This window comes from Drosophila ananassae, assembly GCF_017639315.1.
Source record: "Drosophila ananassae strain 14024-0371.13 chromosome 4 unlocalized genomic scaffold, ASM1763931v2 tig00000073, whole genome shotgun sequence".
NCBI classification, from domain to species: Eukaryota; Metazoa; Arthropoda; class Insecta; order Diptera; family Drosophilidae; genus Drosophila; species Drosophila ananassae.
In genome coordinates, this window is record NW_025319042.1 from 113,599 (window position 1) to 133,383 (window position 19,785).

At 45.1% G+C, this 19,785-nt stretch overlaps 2 long non-coding RNA genes across 4 annotated transcripts; both read right to left on the reverse strand.

The window, feature by feature from the left end:
- Window positions 1–5,653: 5,653 nt before the first annotated feature.
- LOC123257863 lies at window positions 5,654–6,232 on the reverse strand. 3 transcript variants are annotated; one of them, XR_006507924.1, is made up of 3 exons: window positions 6,215–6,232; window positions 5,928–5,970; window positions 5,654–5,849 (listed from the first exon to the last, which is right to left on the reverse strand). It is a non-coding gene; the product is annotated as an uncharacterized LOC123257863 (long non-coding RNA). The 3 variants fall into 3 exon arrangements; XR_006507926.1 differs by lacking the exon at window positions 6,215–6,232 and adding an exon at window positions 6,186–6,202; XR_006507925.1 differs by lacking the exon at window positions 6,215–6,232 and adding an exon at window positions 6,110–6,122.
- Window positions 6,233–17,360: 11,128 nt separating this feature from the next.
- Window positions 17,361–17,853, reverse strand: LOC123257897. Its single transcript, XR_006507945.1, has 2 exons — window positions 17,812–17,853; window positions 17,361–17,752 (listed from the first exon to the last, which is right to left on the reverse strand). It is a non-coding gene; the product is annotated as an uncharacterized LOC123257897 (long non-coding RNA).
- Between the last annotated feature and the right edge of the window lie 1,932 nt (window positions 17,854–19,785).

Genomic DNA, 19,785 nt, shown 5'->3' on the forward strand with positions numbered 1-19,785 from the left:
CAAGACCTTAGCTTCCGCCTTGCCCAAAAAAACAACAAGCCCTACAGCTGATCGTGAGCCACCTGTTGGTTCAAACACAGCCATAAACAAAATCAATAAACGGCTGTTGTCTTCCTCTCCAACTACGCTAACCAACGACATCAAGAGAGCCAACCGGGAGTTTGAACATGTTGCGCCCAAGTTGGACCAGCTGGCCCATCCAAACAACAACATAACAAAAAACAACAAATCGCCTATTAAAATTTTATCTGATGAGTTGTTGAGAAACTTTTTCTCACAACTTAAAGATAGCGATGCAAACCCTCCTCCCCCCAATGCCCCCAAAACCACATACAGCCAGATTTTGCAGCAGGAGCCCGAATATTCATCCCCCACCAGACCCGCCAAACTCGCCACAATGAATCAATCAAGTAAACCAGCCCCTAAAAAACCAACTCCGCTTAGAGCCAGCGAGTCCAGCTCGGCAGACATGGGCCCCGTGGTTTTTAATGTTAAAGCTACGGTCCACACCACGCCCAATCATAATCCTCAGGGTCCTGCACTGATGGATGTTTCCTCCCCCTTCCATTACAAGCCAGAAAAGACTCCTGTCTTCAAGAGTCTTTATGCCCAACGGCTCTACATGGAACGGGTGGAAGCAAGAGCTGAGGCCAATAGGGTAAAGGGAAACGGGGCCAGGGAAGGGGCCCACATTAATGGAAACAGCAGCAATAAAAACAACAACATTAAAACTCCTACAGCGATGGCCCCTCCCATTGTCCCCCTTCGTAAGCCCCCGGTCCCGCTAATGTCCTTGTCCTTGCCCTTCCGTCCGCCTACGAATGCCCTTGCATTTGCCCAATGCCACCGTTGCCAAAAACATGGGCACAAAAAGGGCTCATGCAGACGAGCCTTCGTCTGCATGAAGTGTGCAGGGCAGCACCCCACCACACCCTGCAAAAAGCCCAGACATGTACCCCCTCGATGCTGCAACTGTGGGGGTCGGCACATAAGTGCCTATAAGGGTTGTAGGGTCTTCCAGGAGGTGAAGAGAAGAGCGGCCCAGGATACCCTCCGCCCGGTTGCTCCGCCTGAGCGTCAGCGGAGTCACCGCCCACTAAAGAAGGACGTGGGTCCCTCCCAGAACCGAAACGAGCCGAGCAACAACAACTACTGGACTATCCTTCAAAAAGACGAAATGACTCCTACCCCCCACCATCCAATTAAACAACGGCCCAACAAGGACCCGCGCCACCACTCGACAAGGCAACTGCAAAAATCCCCAATCACAGGTCAAGGATGGCCCAAACAAATCCGGACCGAAGGCTAAACAAGCAACGGCAACATCCAACGGAACAGCGCAGCAACTACAACCCATTTAGGCAACAGAGGCGACCAAATCCGGCAGAGGCGCATCTGGCTCGCTTTCAGGAGAGGCTCCAACTGGAGCAAGAGGGAAAGGAGCGCTCCCAACGGCTTCGAGGGCAGGGATGGCCAACTCCTCAGGAGAGTTTGATCCAAAAACGGACTGGCGCAGCTCTCAAAAACTCGCGCCAATCCAGTGTAAAATCCCAGCTGCACTGGCACAAGCTGCTGGAGAAACTGGCATTCACCCACGAGGCTGCCCAGTCCAAGCTGCTGGAAAAAGTGGCTTCTATCGAGAAAAAAATAAATAAATTGTCAACACTGTTTATTAAAATTACAAATATGTTTGACATAACAGAGGCCTCACCGGACAATGACTTTCTAGCCAACTTATCCTGCTCTATCCAGACAATCGAAATGGCTTCGATTTTAAATAACAGCCTAAACGCCAATGACTGTCCCTATGCCTAAAGCTCTCAAGAGCTTAAAGATTGTCTCCTGGAACGCTGGGGGCATCCATAACAAAATTGACGAGCTCTCAGCGTTCTTAAGGGGACGTGATGTTGACGTCCAGCTCGTCAGCGAAATTAGGACATGGACCATTGATATCCCTGGATACAAGGCTTACACTGCCCCAAATCCGGTGTCGCAGAGCAGAGGGGGTGCTGCGACAATAATTCGTAGCGACCTTGCCCATTCGGTCCTTGTACCTAGAAATGAAGAAGCGGTACAAATCTGCCCTATTGCCCTACAAAATGTCATACTTGCCTCCATCTATTGCCCACCATCTGTGAAATGGCAAAACGACGATTTTCCTCGCCTCCTCAAAGGGATAGACCAACTATGTAATCCACAATCACTGAGGTTCATCATTGCGGGGGACTGGAATGCAAAAAACCAGATGTGGGGAAACGCTCGTAGCTGCAACAGAGGGAAATTGTTAGCGGAAGCAGTCCAAGCAAAAAACAGATATAACATACTTGCTACAGGAGAGGCTACTTGTTATCCCTTTAACAAAAAGGCAAATCCCTCGGCAATAGATTTTGCCGTGTATTCGGGTTTCCTCCCTACCCACATCTCCATCTCATCGGTATCCGAATTATCCTCTGACCATGTCCCACTCATCATCAATGCGGCACTGGGCAAAACTCCTTTAATCAGTCCAGATGTCGAACAGGCTGCGCCAAGACCTCCTCCCCTCCCACGAGGATCTCACAGAATCAAAGCATTCAGGGACCATCTGGAAAAATACATTCTTTTAAATACTGAAATAAACAGTGGGGAGGATATTGAAGACTGCGTTGGCATCTTACTTAAAAACATTGAGAGCGCTGCTTTACACGCCACTCCCACCGCAAACAACGCCTCCCGATATTCGACCAAACATCCTTCTCGTCACACGACTAAGCTTGATAAACCAGCCAGCATCCTTCTTCAGCTATTGCAAGCATGTTTCTCCAAAATGAAAGAGGATCCCTCACCTGAAAATAAAGCAAAGTTTTCCAGAGTAAGAAACAAGTTTAAAAAAGCAATTAAAAGACTAAAACAAGCCCAGGTAAACCGCATGCTCCTCAATCTTGACCCTGAAGATAGATACAACATGGCCAAGATTTGGAAAATTACCAGGCACATCAAAAGTCAACCCCAATCTGACCATCCTCTCAAGATCCCAGTACAGTCCAGGTCCTCTGGACACTCGCCAGCTTCCTCCGACCACATATGGACCCGTTCCTCTAAAGAAAAGGCGGACGCCTTCGTCAAACACCTGGAGGATAGGTTCTCCCCCAAAATGATCACTCTGGAACAGGAAAGAATTGCTATAATAAATGATCTTAATGATTCCTATGCACACTCACCTTCTCTCCCCTCGGCTCCGATTTTCTTCAGGCTGGAGGAGCTCCAAACACAGATTGCTGCTCTGGCGACCGCGAAGAGCCCTGGGGAACACCAAATCCAAAACGCCCTTATCAAATTACTACCAAAGGAGGCAGTCCTCTACCTATTGCATATTTACAACTCTGTTCTAAGACTCGGCCATTTCCCCCATCAATGGAAACTAGCTGTCATCACCATGATCCATAAGACGGGGAAGCCAAATCATTGCCCGGACTCCTACAGGCCCATAAGTCTCCTCTCCGGCTTTGGAAAGCTGTTTGAGCGCCTCCTTCTCTCCAAGCTTTTCAAGTGTAAGAACTTTGCGGAAGCCATACCAGAACACCAGTTTGGCTTTCGCCCAGAACACAGTTCGGAACAGCAAGTGTTGAGGGTCACGCAACACATCCTGAGAGCATTTGAAGAAAAGGAACACTGCTCGGCCATCTATTTGGACTTCTCGCAGGCTTTCGATAGGGTTTGGCATGAGGGACTTTTACAAAAACTTTCCAAGATTGTCCCTAAACAACTACACAAAGTCCTCACCAGCTACCTCCAAAACAGGACTTTCAAGGTGAAAGGAACTGGTGGAATCAGATCCAGGCTTGGTTCCATCAGTGCTGGAGTGCCCCAAGGGAGCATCCTCGGCCCAATCCTATACTCGATCTACACCTCTGACATGCCACTCCCAGATGCAGTTCCCATTATCTCCAGGAACTGTACTCTTACCCCGACCAAGCTCCTTCTAGCCACATATGCAGATGATACAGCGGTACTTATGTCACACAAACAGTCAAAGGAACACGCAAAGCATCTGCAAGCATACCTCAACGTCATCTCCGAATGGGCAAACAAATGGCGCATGACCTTCAATGTTAAAAAATGCGCCCACGTCTCCTTCTTTTCTGGACAAAATATGACCCAAACCAACCAGACGAAACTCCTCCTCAATGGACAGATCATACCTCAGGTTAACAAATACAAATACCTTGGGGTCACATTGGATAGGAAAATAATAGGCTCATATTGCCTAATAAGACTAATAAGGTCCTAGCCAGCACCTTCAACATTAAAACACTTGAGGAGATTTATGGAGCACAAAGTGCTAGACTCGCTAACGCCCTATTAATGCATATAAATCCGGCAGCGCAACACCTTGGCCTTAACCCAGTTACCCCCGTCAGCACAAAAAAACAAAGACCCAGACTATCCAAACAAGTCCTGGATCATTATAATGACAATGGCAACGGACAAAACACGCGAGTCCCACCGAAATCCTGCACTATCCTGACTCTCCTTAGGCTTGAGATAAAGAAGGAGAACGAAGGCTCCAACAGTGATGTATCCAGGACCAAATACGTGCACCCAAACCTTTCCTGCAAAGGGATTGACCGCCTAGGTGAGAGGGCTATAAACTGGACTAGGAGATCTCTTATACATGGGGAAATTACCCGCGAAAGGGCTTCTAGGATGGTACGAGGCCAACCCCTATCTATCAGGCGACTTGTCCTACCAGACGAAATAATCCTAACAGGGGAAAAATACTTCCCACCACCTGTCATCGACCTGCTAAACAGCGAAGGATCCTCCTCCGAACCCCATGACTGATCACAATTTTTCTCCCTGGGGACCTAACGCTAGCCCCTCCGGGCCTGCCTCTCCAAAACACAAACCGATGCAGCTTAACCCGTGACTACTCACTGGCTCCTCCGTAGAAACTCCTCCCATATTCCAGCATCGGCGATGATTGTATGGTGTGTGTGGGTGTGTTCCAACGCTGCCTCAAATCTCCCGGCAACGATGCATTTTAATAGAGGGGGCGATCAAAATTGTCAGACACAGAAACAAGATCGCATAGCAACTGCTCCTGCTTGAGGAATATTTATTACAAATTTGTCTGACTGCCAGTCTCAGGACATCATACTTACCTGTGCCTTCTCTCCTCTGGCTACAAAATGGGATATTTCTGGAACAGGCCACCCACAGTTCGCTCGGCCATCCACTACCAAACTTGACGATGTTCAACCTGAAACGAGAAAAGAAGATACAAAAATCTTACAAGGGGTTCTACATCAAAGTGCTATTGGAACTCATCTTATTATATCTCCTCCTTCAAAGCTCCTGTCCAATGATGACCTTCCTCCTGCTTCTCTTGCTCCAAATGATCCTAACCACGAGCGCCCATTCTTGCTGGACATTGTTCCTGGAAAGAAAAGAGAAAAATAAAATTAATCCTGACGCCGCTAAAACCAAACAAAATTTAGCCTACTTACCTTTTCTTTGACCCTTCACGAACGTGCAAAACCTGGAGGAATAAAGGGCAAATTGAAATAAGACCCTGGATCATGGGAAAACACATATATATATTTACCTGGAAATTGCCATCCCACGCTGCCGACACCGAGGAACTGAAATGATGGAAAATTGAAATTAATACGCTCCAAATATCCCCCCTGAAGGGAATTGATGCCTGAGAAGCTATTGCACTTCCAAAGGATGGCACCTGCTCCGGGATCATCTGCTTACCTGTCTGCTCATTGTCGTCCCAAATTACTGTCTTTTAATCTTGTTTTGAAGTCCTCATTGTTTACATGTTTTCAATGTTTACATAATCATCCGTCTTCTTCTTAATACTGCATTCCATGTTTTTGATCCAAAAATTTCCTATTACGACGCTGACTGCCGACTTACCAACTATCTGTGATACTCACCTGTGATAACCCTTATCCACTTGACGACCTCCACTGGATTCACCTGCAAACGTACCTGATTAGCTTAAGGAAAAACACCGACAATTGGAAGACTAATAAGAAGAAGAAACCATAACAAAACTTACCCTCAGAGACGACACGACCCAATGCACCAGAAAAACGACGCCCTTGAACACGCCAACCGGCAAAATCCCCTGTCCCACAATGCCGTCCCTCAATGTGTTGTCCTAAATGTCTCCCTGAAATGCAAAAACTCACAAACTCTTAAATTTTCTTCCTATATTTACCCATTTCTGCGATGAGTGCTGCCAACCTGCCCGGCCTGGTGGTCGGAGTTGCCACCTGGGGCAAAGCACCAGAAACGAGAGCTGCCAACTGGTCCCGCCTGGCATATGGAGTTGCCACCTAGCGCCAAGACGACCATGGGACGAATGCGACCCGAAGACCCCAGAAACAACAACAGGAGAAAGTGCTCTCTCCAGAAGCCCGCCAATTTCATGGAAAGTCTCCCGGAACAAAAGTTGCCCTCTGGGTAATACTCCGGGAGACTTTTCTCTTCCCAGCATTCTCACAACCATTTGGGCCCTGGAGCAGCGAGGACTGGTCTTAAACCAGCCCGCCAAATCTTTGAAATTTGAATTTGTTTAAAGTGTAAAACGCCAAGTAAAAGTTATTTGTAAAATTCATACAATTCCTTTAAAAGAAAACAAATAAAAAAAAACACATTAAAAACAAAAAAAACACGTTGAAGTGACTTATTAATTAAAAGGAGACTTAAAAAGGAGATATGGAGGACACAAAGACAGAAATACAAAAGGAGATGGACAATTTCAACCTGGACAACATCGAGCCATTTACTTCGTTGGACTCCTTTGAGATGGCCATGATCTGCAGGCCTTATGGTGGTGAGTCCACTGAGAAAATTGAACTTTCTTCCCCCTATTCGGGGCGTCACCCAGGATCCTCATTGCAATCATCAGATGATTCCTGCGTGATTGTGTGTGACGCCAATTTAAGGACTCCCCCCGCTGACCCCTCTTCAAAAGCGAAGAGCCCGCCAAAAATAAATACAAATAAAATATCCCATACACACACACACACACAGCCAGATCCACTTTCCCTCTATGACCCCTCTTCCAAGGAGAAGAGCCCGCCAAAAATAAATGCAAATACACACACACACAGCCAGATCCACTTTCCCTCTATCACCCCTCTTCCAAGGCGAAGAGCCCGGCAAATACAATAGATAAGAGTAATAAGACAACAGTTCCAATAAGCACACACCCCCATACACTCACACAAACACAGCCACACACACATACTGCACCACTTTCTTCTCCCTTGCCTATGGGGACTGAAATTAGCGCGAAGCAATGCACCCAAGCACACTCACAGACACACACACACTATACCCCACTTTCCTCTTCCCTGACTACGAGTCCTGAAATTGGCGCGAACATTGAAATACAAGCAACCAAGACCTTAGCTTCCGCCTTGCCCAAAAAAACAACAAGCCCTACAGCTGATCGTGAGCCACCTGTTGGTTCAAACACAGCCATAAACAAAAACAATAAACGGCTGTTGTCTTCCTCTCCAACTACGCTAACCAACGACATCAAGAGAGCCAACCGGGAGTTTGAACATGTTGCGCCCAAGTTGGACCAGCTGGCCCATCCAAACAACAACACAACAAAAAACAACAAATCGCCTATTAAAATTTTATCTGATGAGATGTTGAGAAACTTTTTCTCACAACTTAAAGATAGCGATGCAAACCCCCCTCCCCCCAATGCCCCCAAAACCACATACAGCCAGATTTTGCAGCAGGAGCCCGAATATTCATCCCCCACCAGACCCGCCAAACTCGCCACAATGAATCAATCAAGTAAACCAGCCCCTAAAAAACCAACTCCGCTTAGAGCCAGCGAGTCCAGCTCGGCAGACATGGGCCCCGTGGTTTTTAATGTTAAAGCTATGTCCACACCACGCCCAATCATAATCCTCAGGGTCCTGCACTGATGGATGTTTCCTCCCCCTTCCATTACAAGCCAGAAAAGACTCCTGTCTTCAAGAGTCTTTATGCCCAACGGCTCTACATGGAACGGGTGGAAGCAAGAGCTGAGGCCAATAGGGTAAAGGGAAACGGGGCCAGGGAAGGGGCCCAAATTAATGGAAACAGCAGCAATAAAAACAACAACATTAAAACTCCTACAGCTCCCAAAACTCCCATTGTCCCCCTTCGTAAGCCCCCGGTCCCGCTAATGTCCTTGTCCTTGCCCTTCCGTCCGCCTACGAATGCCCTTGCATTGGCCCAATACCACCGTTGCCAAAAACATGGGCACAAAAAGGGCTCATGCAGACGAGCCTTCGTCTGCATGAAGTGTGCAGGGCAGCACCCCACCACAGCCTGCAAAAAGCCCAGACATGTACCCCCTCGATGCTGCAACTGTGGGGGTCGGCACATAAGTGCCTATAAGGGTTGTAGGGTCTTCCAGGAGGTGAAGAGAAGAGCGGCCCAGGATACCCTCCGCCCGGTTGCTCCGCCTGAGCGTCAGCGGAGTCACCGCCCACTAAAGAAGGACGTGGGTCCCTCCCAGAACCGAAACGAGCCGAGCAACAACAACTACTGTACTATCCTTCAAAATGACGAAATGACTCCTACCCCCCACCATCCAATTAAACAACGGCCCAACAAGGACCCGCGCCACCACTCGACAAGGCAACTGCAAAAATCCCCAATCACAGGTCAAGGATGGCCCAAACAAATCCGGACCGAAGGCTAAACCAGCAACGGCAACATCCAACGGAACAGCGCAGCAACTACAACCCATTTAGGCAACAGAGGCGACCAAATCCGGCAGAGGCGCACCTGGCTCGCTTTCAGGAGAGGCTCCAACTGGAGCAAGAGGGAAAGGAGCGCTCCCAACGGCTTCGAGGGCAGGGATGGCCAACTCCTCAGGAGAGTTTGATCCAAAAACGGACTGGCGCAGCTCTCAAAAACTCGCGCCAATCCAGTGTAAAATCCCAGCTGCACTGGCACAAGCTGCTGGAGAAACTGGCATTCACCCACGAGGCTGCCCAGTCCAAGCTGCTGGAAAAAGTGGCTTCTATCGAGAAAAAAATAAATAAATTGTCAACACTGTTTATTAAAATTACACATATGTTTGACATAACAGAGGCCTCACCGGACAATGACTTTCTAGCCAACTTATCCTGCTCTATCCAGACAATCGAAATGGCTTCGATTTTAAATAACAGCCTAGACGCCAATGACTGTCCCTATGCCTAAAGCTCCCAAGAGCTTAAAGATAGTCTCCTGGAACGCTGGGGGCATCCATAACAAAATTGATGAGCTCTCAGCATTCTTAAGGGGACATGATGTTGACGTCCTGCTCGTCAGCGAAATTAGGACATGGACCATTAATATCCCTGGATATAAGGCTTACACTGGTTCATCACAGGTTCATCATTGCGGGGGACTGGAATGCAAAAAACCAGATGTGGGGAAACGCTCGTAGCTGCAACAGAGGGAAATTGTTAGCGGAAGCAGTCCAAGCAAAAAACAGATATAACATACTTGCTACAGGAGAGGCCACTTGTTATCCCTTTAACAAAAAGGCAAATCCTTCGGCAATAGATTTTGCCGTGTATTCGGGTTTCCTCCCTACCCACATCTCCATCTCATCGGTATCCGAATTATCCTCTGACCATGTCCCACTCATCATCAATGCGGCACTGGGCAAAACTCCTTTAATCAGTCCAGATGTCGAACAGGCTGCGCCAAGACCTCCTCCCCTCCCACGAGGACCTCACAGAATCAAAGCATTCAGGGACCATCTGGAAAAATACATTCTTTTAAATACTGAAATAAACAGTGGGGAGGATATTGAAGACTGCGTTGCACAGTGGTTGCGCCCATAGGCCAAAAATAAAAAAAGTCATAACAACAAAAATATAGGAAAAGTAAACAAATCGCTTCTAAATTGTCCAAACTTCTTTGTGGCTTACTAGATTTGTCTGGAAAATGAACCGTTCTTCTTAAAAATAGAATTGAAGTTGAGTGAAGGTGTTTATTTTCACAGCGCAGTTTGCGCGCATCGCGAATTTTTCATAACAAAACCGAACTTTGAAGTGGTCAGATCATTTATTACGTATCCAAATTTAAAATATTTGTAATGAATTTTGAAGTTGAAAGTATTTTCTAAAATTTGAGATTTTATAAAAAATCGTACATGTTAAACTGTTCTTGTTATATTAATTTAAAAAAATACATGTTTTTTGTCTATTTTTTGAACGTATTTTTCATGTTTAGTTAAAGTTTTAGTTGTGATGCCACAAAATGCCACAATTAAGTTATATACCAATGTGTTCGTCTGGCCCTTAAGGTAATAAATGTGTAAATTTTTTTTGCAGAAATTTGCAGATGTGCTTACAATCGTGAAAATTCTAACACCCTCTTAACTTTTTCAGGGTCAGTTTTGCACTACAAAAATTTATTTTCGCTTGTGGGGTTGTTGTTCTGTTGCTTTGTCCTACGTCTTTTGAGTTTGTGTTTATTAATAGATTTGCATATAATAGTTTTGATTTATTTTTTGTTTATTCCATTGCTTTAAACTTTATTAAGTTCTTCTTATAAGTGTGTTTTCTCACGTTTATATGCTTTTAATGTATGGTGCAGCGAAGAGGGCTTACAGAATTTTATGTTGATGAAGTCTTATAACTCTTTCTTTATACAAATATAAGTAAACATCAATATTTAGTTTGTTTTTTTAATAGTAAGACTTCCCTCAACTTAATAGTAACGTAAAACTTAGATTACAATTTAATGCTTATATTTAAAGGTCAAATATTTAATTTTAGTATTGGAAAAAAAATAATTTTATGAAAAATCGCGCCATTGGTTTGTATGGAAGCTATACGATACGATTTTTTTACAGTGTGCTTAGAATACTTTTATAGATTTTTGGAAAAAATTTCATTGCGATATCGCCACTAGAAATATTTTTGGCGCGGCACCATACAAGCCCAACCACTGTCGATGGTTCAGTTAAATGGCAGCTATAGGATATAGTCGCCCGATCCTTATGAAATTTTGTAGATTAAATAGTTTGACCAAATATAACATCTGTGGAGAGTCCCAACTCTCTAACTTAAAAAACACCAAATTTACGGCATTTCCGATCAATCAGTTATATGGAAGCTATAGGATATAGTGGTACGATCTGGTAAATTTTTTTACAATATATTTATAATACTTTTCTAGATTAGTGGTAAAAGTTTCATAGCGATAGCACACCTAGAAGTATTTATGGCTGCGGTTCCATACAAGCCCGACCACTGTGCGTTGGCATCTTACTTAAAAACATTGAGAGCGCTGCTTTACACGCCACTCCCACCGCAAAGAACGCCTCCCGATATTCGACCAAACATCCTTCTCGTCACACGACTAAGCTTGATAAACCAGCCAGCATCCTTCTTCAGCTATTGCAAGCATGTTTCTCCAAAATGAAAGAGGATCCCTCACCTGAAAATAAAGCAAAGTTTTCCAGAGTAAGAAACAAGTTTAAAAAAGCAATTAAAAGACTAAAACAAGCCCAGGTAAACCGCATGCTCCTCAATCTTGACCCTGAAGATAGATACAACATGGCCAAGATTTGGAAAATTACCAGGCACATCAAAAGTCAACCCCAATCTGACCATACTCTCAAGATCCCAGTACAGTCCACTCGCCAGCTTCCTCCGACCACATATGGACCCGTTCCTCTAAAGAAAAGGCGGACGCCTTCGTCAAACACCTGGAGGATAGGTTCTCCCCTAAAATGACCACTCTGGAACAGGAAAGAATTGCTATAATAAATGATCTTAATGATTTCTATGCACACTCACCTTCTCCCCCCTCGGCCCCGATTTTCTTCAGGCTGGAGGAGCTCCAAACACAGATTGCTGCTCTGGCGACCGCGAAGAGCCCTGGGGAAGACCAAATCCAAAACGCCCTTATCAAATTACTACCAAAGAAGGCAGTCCTCTACCTATTGCATATTTACAACTCTGTTCTAAGACTCGGCCATTTCCCCCATCAATGGAAACTAGCTGTCATCACCATGATCCATAAGACGGGGAAGCCAAATCATTGCCCGGACTCCTACAGGCCCATAAGTCTCCTCTCCGGCTTTGGAAAGCTGTTTGAGCGCCTCCTTCTCTCCAAGCTTTTCAAGTGTAAGAACTTTGCGGAAGCCATACCAGAACACCAGTTTGGCTTTCGCCCAGAACACAGTTCGGAACAGCAAGTGTTGAGGGTCACGCAACACATCCTGAGAGCATTTGAAGAAAAGGAACACTGTTCGGCCATCTTTTTGGACTTCTCGCAGGCTTTCGATAGGGTTTGGCATGAGGGACTTTTACAAAAACTTTCCAAGATTGTCCCTAAACAACTACACAAAGTCCTCACCAGCTACCTCCAAAACAGGACTTTCAGGGTGAAAGGAACTGGTGGAATCAGATCCAGTCTTGGTTCCATCAGTGCTGGAGTGCCCCAAGGGAGCATCCTCGGCCCAATCCTATACTTGATCTACACTTCTGACATGCCACTCCCAGATGCAGTTCCCATTATCTCCAGGAACTGTACTCTTACCCCGACTAAGCTCCTTCTAGAAACATTTGCAGACGATACAGCGGTACTTATGTCACACAAACAGCCAAAGGAACACGCAAAGCATCTGCAAGCATACCTCAACGTCATCTCCGAATGGGCAAACAAATGGCGCATGACCTTCAATGTTAAAAAATGCGCCCACGTCTCCTTCTTTTCTGGACAAAATATGACCCAAACCAACCAGACGAAACTCCTCCTCAATGGACAGATCATACCTCAGGCTAACAAATACAAATACCTTGGGGTCACATTGGATAGGAAAATAAATATGAGCCTAATAAGACTAATAAGGTCCTAGCCAGCACCTTCAACATTAAAACACTTGAGGAGATTTATGGAGCACAAAGTGCTAGACTCGCTAACGCCCTATTAATGCATATAAATCCGGCAGCGCAACACCTTGGCCTTAACCCAGTTACCCCCGTCAGCACAAAAAAACAAAGACCCAGACTATCCAAACAAGTCCTGGATCATTACAATGACAATGACAACGGACAAAACAAGCGAGTCCCACCGAAATCCTGCACTATCCCGACTCTCCTTAGGCTTGAGATAAAGAAGGAGAACGAAGGCTCCAACAGTGATGTATCCAGGACCAAATACGTACACCCAAACCTTTCCAGCAAAGGGATTGACCGCCTAGGTGAGAGGGCTATAAACTGGACTAGGAGATCTTTCATACATGGGGAAATTACCCGCGAAAGGGCTGCTAGGATGGTACGAGGCCAACCCCTATCTATCAGGCGACTTGTCCTACCAGACGAAATAATCCTAACAGGGGAAAAATACTTCCCACCACCTGTCATCTTCCTGCTAAACAGCGAAGGATCCTCCTCCGAACCCCATGACTGATCACAATTTTTCTCCCTGGGGACCTAACGCTAGCCCCTCCGGGACTGCCTCTCCAAAACACAAACCGATGCAGCTTAATCCGTGACTACTCACTGGCTCCTCCGTAGAAACTCCTCCCATATTCCAGCATCGGCGATGATTGTATGGTGTGTGTGTGTGGGTGTGTGGGTGTGTTCCAACGCTGCCTCAAATCTCCCGGCAACGATGCATTTTAATAAAGGGGGCGATCAAAATTGTCAGACACAGAAACAAGATCGCATAGCAACTGCTCCTGCTTGAGGAATATTTATTAGAAATTTGTCTGACTGCCAGTCTCAGGACATCATACTTACCTGTGCCTTCTCTCCTCTGGCTACAAAATGGGATATTTCTGGAACAGGCCACCCACAGTTCGCTCGGCCATCCACTCCCAAACTTGACGATGTTTCCATGTCCTAGAGCGTCGGCAACCTGAAACGAGAAAAGAAGATACAAAAATCTTACAAGGGGTTCTACATCAAAGTGCTATTGGAACTCATCTTATTATATCTCCTCCTTCAAAGCTCCTGTCCAATGATGACCTTCCTCCTGCTTCTCTTGCTCCAAATGATCCTAACCACGAGCGCCCATTCTTGCTGGACATTGTTCCTGGAAAGAAAAGAGAAAAATAAAATTAATCCTGACGCCGCTAAAACCAAACCAAACTTAGCCTACTTACCTTTTCTTTGACCCTTCACGAACGTGCAAAACCTGGAGGAATAAAGGGCAAATTGAAATAAGACCCTGGATCATGGGAAAACACATATATATATTTACCTGGAAATTGCCATCCCACGCTGCCGACACCGAGGAACTGAAATGATGGAAAATTGAAATTAATACGCTCCAAATATCCCCCCTGAAGGGAATTGATGCCTGAGAAGTTATTGCACTTCCAAAGGATGGCACCTGCTCCAGGATCATCTGCTTACCTGTCTGCTCAATGTCGTCCCAAATTGCTGTCTTTTAATCTTGTCTTGAAGTCCTCATTGTTTACATGTTTTCAATGTTTACATAATCATCCGTCTTCTTCTTAATACTGCATTCCATGTTTTTGATCCAAAAATTTCCTATTACGACGCTGACTGCTGACTTACCAACTATCTGTGATACTCACCTGTGATAACCCTTATCCACTTGACGACCTCCACTGGATTCACCTGCAAACGTACCTGATTAGCTTAAGGAAAAACACCGACAATTGGAAGACTAATAAGAAGAAGAAACCATAACAAAACTTACCCTCAAAGACGACACGACCCGATGCACCAGAAAGACGACGCCCTTGAACACGCCAACCGGCAAAATCCCCTGTCCCACAATGCCGTCCCTCAATGTGTTGTCCTAAATGTCTCCCTGAAATGCAAAAACTCACAAACTCTTAAATTTTCTTCCTATATTTACCCATTTCTGCGATGAGTGCTGCCAACCTGCCCGGCCTGGTGGTCGGAGTTGCCACCTGGGGCAAAGCACCAGAAACGAGAGCTGCCAACTGGTCCCGCCTGGCATATGGAGTTGCCACCTAGCGCCAAGACGACCATGGGACGAATGCGACCCGACGACCCCAGAAACAACAACAGGAGAAAGTGCTCTCTCCAGAAGCCCGCCAATTTCATGGAAAGTCTCCCGGAACAAAAGTTGCCCTCTGGGTAATACTCCGGGAGACTTTTCTCTTCCCAGCATTCTCACAACCATTTGGGCCCTGGAGCAGCGAGGACTGATCTTAAACCAGCCCGCCAAATCTTTGAAATTTGAATTTGAATTTGTTTAAAGTGTAAAACGCCAAGTAAAAGTTATTTTTAAAATTCATACAATTCCTTTAAAAGAAAACAAATAAAAAAAAACACATTAAAAAAAAAAACAAGTTGAAGTGACTTATTAATTAAAAGGAGACTTAAAAAGGAGATATGGAGGACACAAGGACAGAAATACAAAAGGAGATGGACAATTTCAACCTGGACAACATCGAGCCATTTACTTCGTTGGACTCCTTTGAGATGGCCATGATCTGCAGGCCTTATGGTGGTGAGTCCACTGAGAAAATTGAACTTTCTTCCCCCTATTCGGGGCGTCACCCAGGATCCTCATTGCAATCATCAGATGATTCCTGCGTGATTGTGTGTGACGCCAATTTAAGGACTCCCCCCGCTGACCCCTCTTCAAAAGCGAAGAGCCCGCCAAAAATAAATACAAATAAAATATCCCATACACACACACACACACAGCCAGATCCACTTTCCCTCTATGACCCCTCTTCCAAGGAGAAGAGCCCGCCAAAAATAAATGCAAATACACACACACACACACAGCCAGATCCACTTTCCCTCTATGACCCCTCTTCCAAGACGAAGAGCCCGCCAAATGCAATAGATAAGAGTAATAAGACAACAGTTCCAATAAGCACACACCCCCATACACTCACACAAACACAGCCACACACACATACTGCACCACTTTCTTCTCCCTTGCCTATGGGGACTGAAATTGGCGCGAAGCAATGCACCCAAGCACACACACTATACCCCACTTTCCTCTTCCCTGACTACGGGTCCTGAAATTGGCGCGAACATTGAAATACAAGCAACCAAGACCTTAGCTTCCGCCTTGCCCAAAAAAACAACAAGCCCTACAGCTGATCGTGAGCCACCTGTTGGTTCAAACACAGCCATAAACAAAAACAATAAACGGCTGTTGTCTTCCTCTCCAACTACGCTAACCAACGACATCAAGAGAGCCAACCGGGAGTTTGAACATGTTGCGCCCAAGTTGGACCAGCTGGCCCATCCTCAGGGTCCTGCACTGATGGATGTTTCCTCCCCCTTCCATTACAAGCCAGAAAAGACTCCTGTCTTCAAGAGTCTTTATGCCCAACGGCTCTACATGGAACGGGTGGAAGCAAGAGCTGAGGCCAATAGGGTAAAGGGAAACGGGGCCAGGGAAGGGGCCCAAATTAATGGAAACAGCAGCAATAAAAACAACAACATTAAAACTCCTACAGCGATGGCCCCTCCCATTGTCCCCCTTCGTAAGCCCCCGGTCCCGCTAATGTCCTTGTCCTTACCCTTCCGTCCGCCTACGAATGCCCTTGCATTGGCCCAATGCCACCGTTGCCAAAAACATGGGCACAAAAAGGGCTCATGCAGACGAGCCTTCGTCTGCATGAAGTGTGCAGGGCAGCACCACACCACAGCCTGCAAAAAGCCCAGACATGTACCCCCTCGATGCTGCAACTGTGGGGGTCGGCACATAAGTGCCTATAAGGGTTGTAGGGTCTTCCAGGAGGTGAAGAGAAGAGCGGCCCAGGATACCCTCCGCCCGGTTGCTCCGCCTGAGCGTCAGCGGAGTCACCGCCCACTACAGAAGGACGTGGGTCCCTCCCAGAACCGAAACGAGCCGAGCAACAACAACTACTGGACTATCCTTCAAAATGACGAAATGACTCCTACCCCCCACCATCCAATTAAACAACGGCCCAACAAGGACCCGCGCCACCACTCGACAAGGCAACTGCAAAAATTCCCCCATCACAGGTCAAGGATGGCCCAAACAAATCCGGACCGAAGGCTAAACCAGAAACGGCAACATCCAACGGAACAGCGCAGCAACTACAACCCATTTAGGCAACAGAGGCGACCAAATCCGGCAGAGGCGCATCTGGCTCGCTTTCAGGAGAGGCTCCAACTGGAGCAAGAGGGAAAGGAGCGCTCCCAACGGCTTCGAGGGCAGGGATGGCCAACTCCTCAGGAGAGTTTGATCCAAAAACGGACTGGCGCAGCTCTCAAAAACTCGCGCCAATCCAGTGTAAAATCCCAGCTGCACTGGCACAAGCTGCTGGAGAAACTGGCATTCACCCACGAGGCTGCCCAGTCCAAGCTGCTGGAAAAAGTGGCTTCTATCGAGAAAAAAATAAATAAATTGTCAACACTGTTTATTAAAATTACAAATATGTTTGACATAACAGAGGCCTCACCGGACAATGACTTTCTAACAAACTTATCCTGCTCTATCCAGACAATCGAAATGGCTTCGATTTTAAATAACAGCCTAGACGCCAATGACTGTCCCTATGCCTAAAGCTCCCAAGAGCTTAAAGATAGTCTCCTGGAACGCTGGGGGCATCCATAACAAAATTGATGAGCTCTCAGCATTCTTAAGGGGACATGATGTTGACGTCCTGCTCGTCAGCGAAATTAGGACATGGACCATTAATATCCCTGGATATAAGGCTTACACTGGTTCATCACAGGTTCATCATTGCGGGGGACTGGAATGCAAAAAACCAGATGTGGGGAAACGCTCGTAGCTGCAACAGAGGGAAATTGTTAGCGGAAGCAGTCCAAGCAAAAAACAGATATAACATACTTGCTACAGGAGAGGCCACTTGTTATCCCTTTAACAAAAAGGCAAATCCTTCGGCAATAGATTTTGCCGTGTATTCGGGTTTCCTCCCTACCCACATCTCCATCTCATCGGTATCCGAATTATCCTCTGACCATGTCCCACTCATCATCAATGCGGCACTGGGCAAAACTCCTTTAATCAGTCCAGATGTCGAACAGGCTGCGCCAAGACCTCCTCCCCTCCCACGAGGACCTCACAGAATCAAAGCATTCAGGGACCATCTGGAAAAATACATTCTTTTAAATACTGAAATAAACAGTGGGGAGGATATTGAAGACTGCGTTGCACAGTGGTTGCGCCCATAGGCCAAAAATAAAAAAAGTCATAACAACAAAAATATAGGAAAAGTAAACAAATCGCTTCTAAATTGTCCAAACTTCTTTGTGGCTTACTAGATTTGTCTGGAAAATTAACCGTTCTTCTTAAAAATAGAATTGAAGTTGAGTGAAGGTGTTTATTTTCACAGCGCAGTTTGCGCGCATCGCGAATTTTTCATAACAAAACCGAACTTTGAAGTGGTCAGATCATTTATTACGTATCCAAATTTAAAATATTTGTAATGAATTTTGAAGTTGAAAGTATTTTCTAAAATTTGAGATATTATAAAAAATCGTACATGTTAAACTGTTCTTGTTATATTAATTTAAAAAAATACATGTTTTTTGTCTATTTTTTGAACGTCTTTTTCATGTTTAGTTAAAGTTTTAGTTGTGATGCCACAAAATGCCACAATTAAGTTATATACCAATGTGTTCGTCTGGCCCTTAAGGTAATAAATGTGTAAATTTTTTTTGCAGAAATTTGCAGATGTGCTTACAATCGTGAAAATTCTAACACCCTCTTAACTTTTTCAGGGTCAGTTTTGCACTACAAAAATTTATTTTCGCTTGTGGGGTTGTTGTTCTGTTGCTTTGTCCTACGTCTTTTGAGTTTGTGTTTATTAATAGATTTGCATATAATAGTTTTGATTTATTTTTTGTTTATTCCATTGCTTTAAACTTTATTAAGTTCTTCTTATAAGTGTGTTTTCTCACGTTTATATGCTTTTAATGTATGGTGCAGCGAAGAGGGCTTACAGAATTTTATGTTGATGAAGTCTTATAACTCTTTCTTTATACAAATATAAGTAAACATCAATATTTAGTTTGTTTTTTTAATAGTAAGACTTCCCTCAACTTAATAGTAACGTAAAACTTAGATTACAATTTAATGCTTATATTTAAAGGTCAAATATTTAATTTTAGTATTGGAAAAAAAATAATTTTATGAAAAATCGCGCCATTGGTTTGTATGGAAGCTATACGATACGATTTTTTTACAGTGTGCTTAGAATACTTTTATAGATTTTTGGAAAAAATTTCATTGCGATATCGCCACTAGAAATATTTTTGGCGCGGCACCATACAAGCCCAACCACTGTCGATGGTTCAGTTAAATGGCAGCTATAGGATATAGTCGCCCGATCCTTATGAAATTTTGTAGATTAAATAGTTTGACCAAATATAACATCTGTGGAGAGTCCCAACTCTCTAACTTAAAAAACACCAAATTTACGGCATTTCCGATCAATCAGTTATATGGAAGCTATAGGATATAGTGGTACGATCTGGTAAATTTTTTTACAATATATTTATAATACTTTTCTAGATTAGTGGTAAAAGTTTCATAGCGATAGCACACCTAGAAGTATTTATGGCTGCGGTTCCATACAAGCCCGACCACTGTGCGTTGGCATCTTACTTAAAAACATTGAGAGCTTTACACGCCACTCCCACCGCAAACAACGCCTCCCGATATTCGACCAAACATCCTTCTCGTCACACGACTAAGCTTGATAAACCAGCCAGCATCCTTCTTCAGCTATTGCAAGCATGTTTCTCCAAAATGACATACATGGGGAAATTACCCGCGAAAGGGCTTCTAGGATGGTACGAG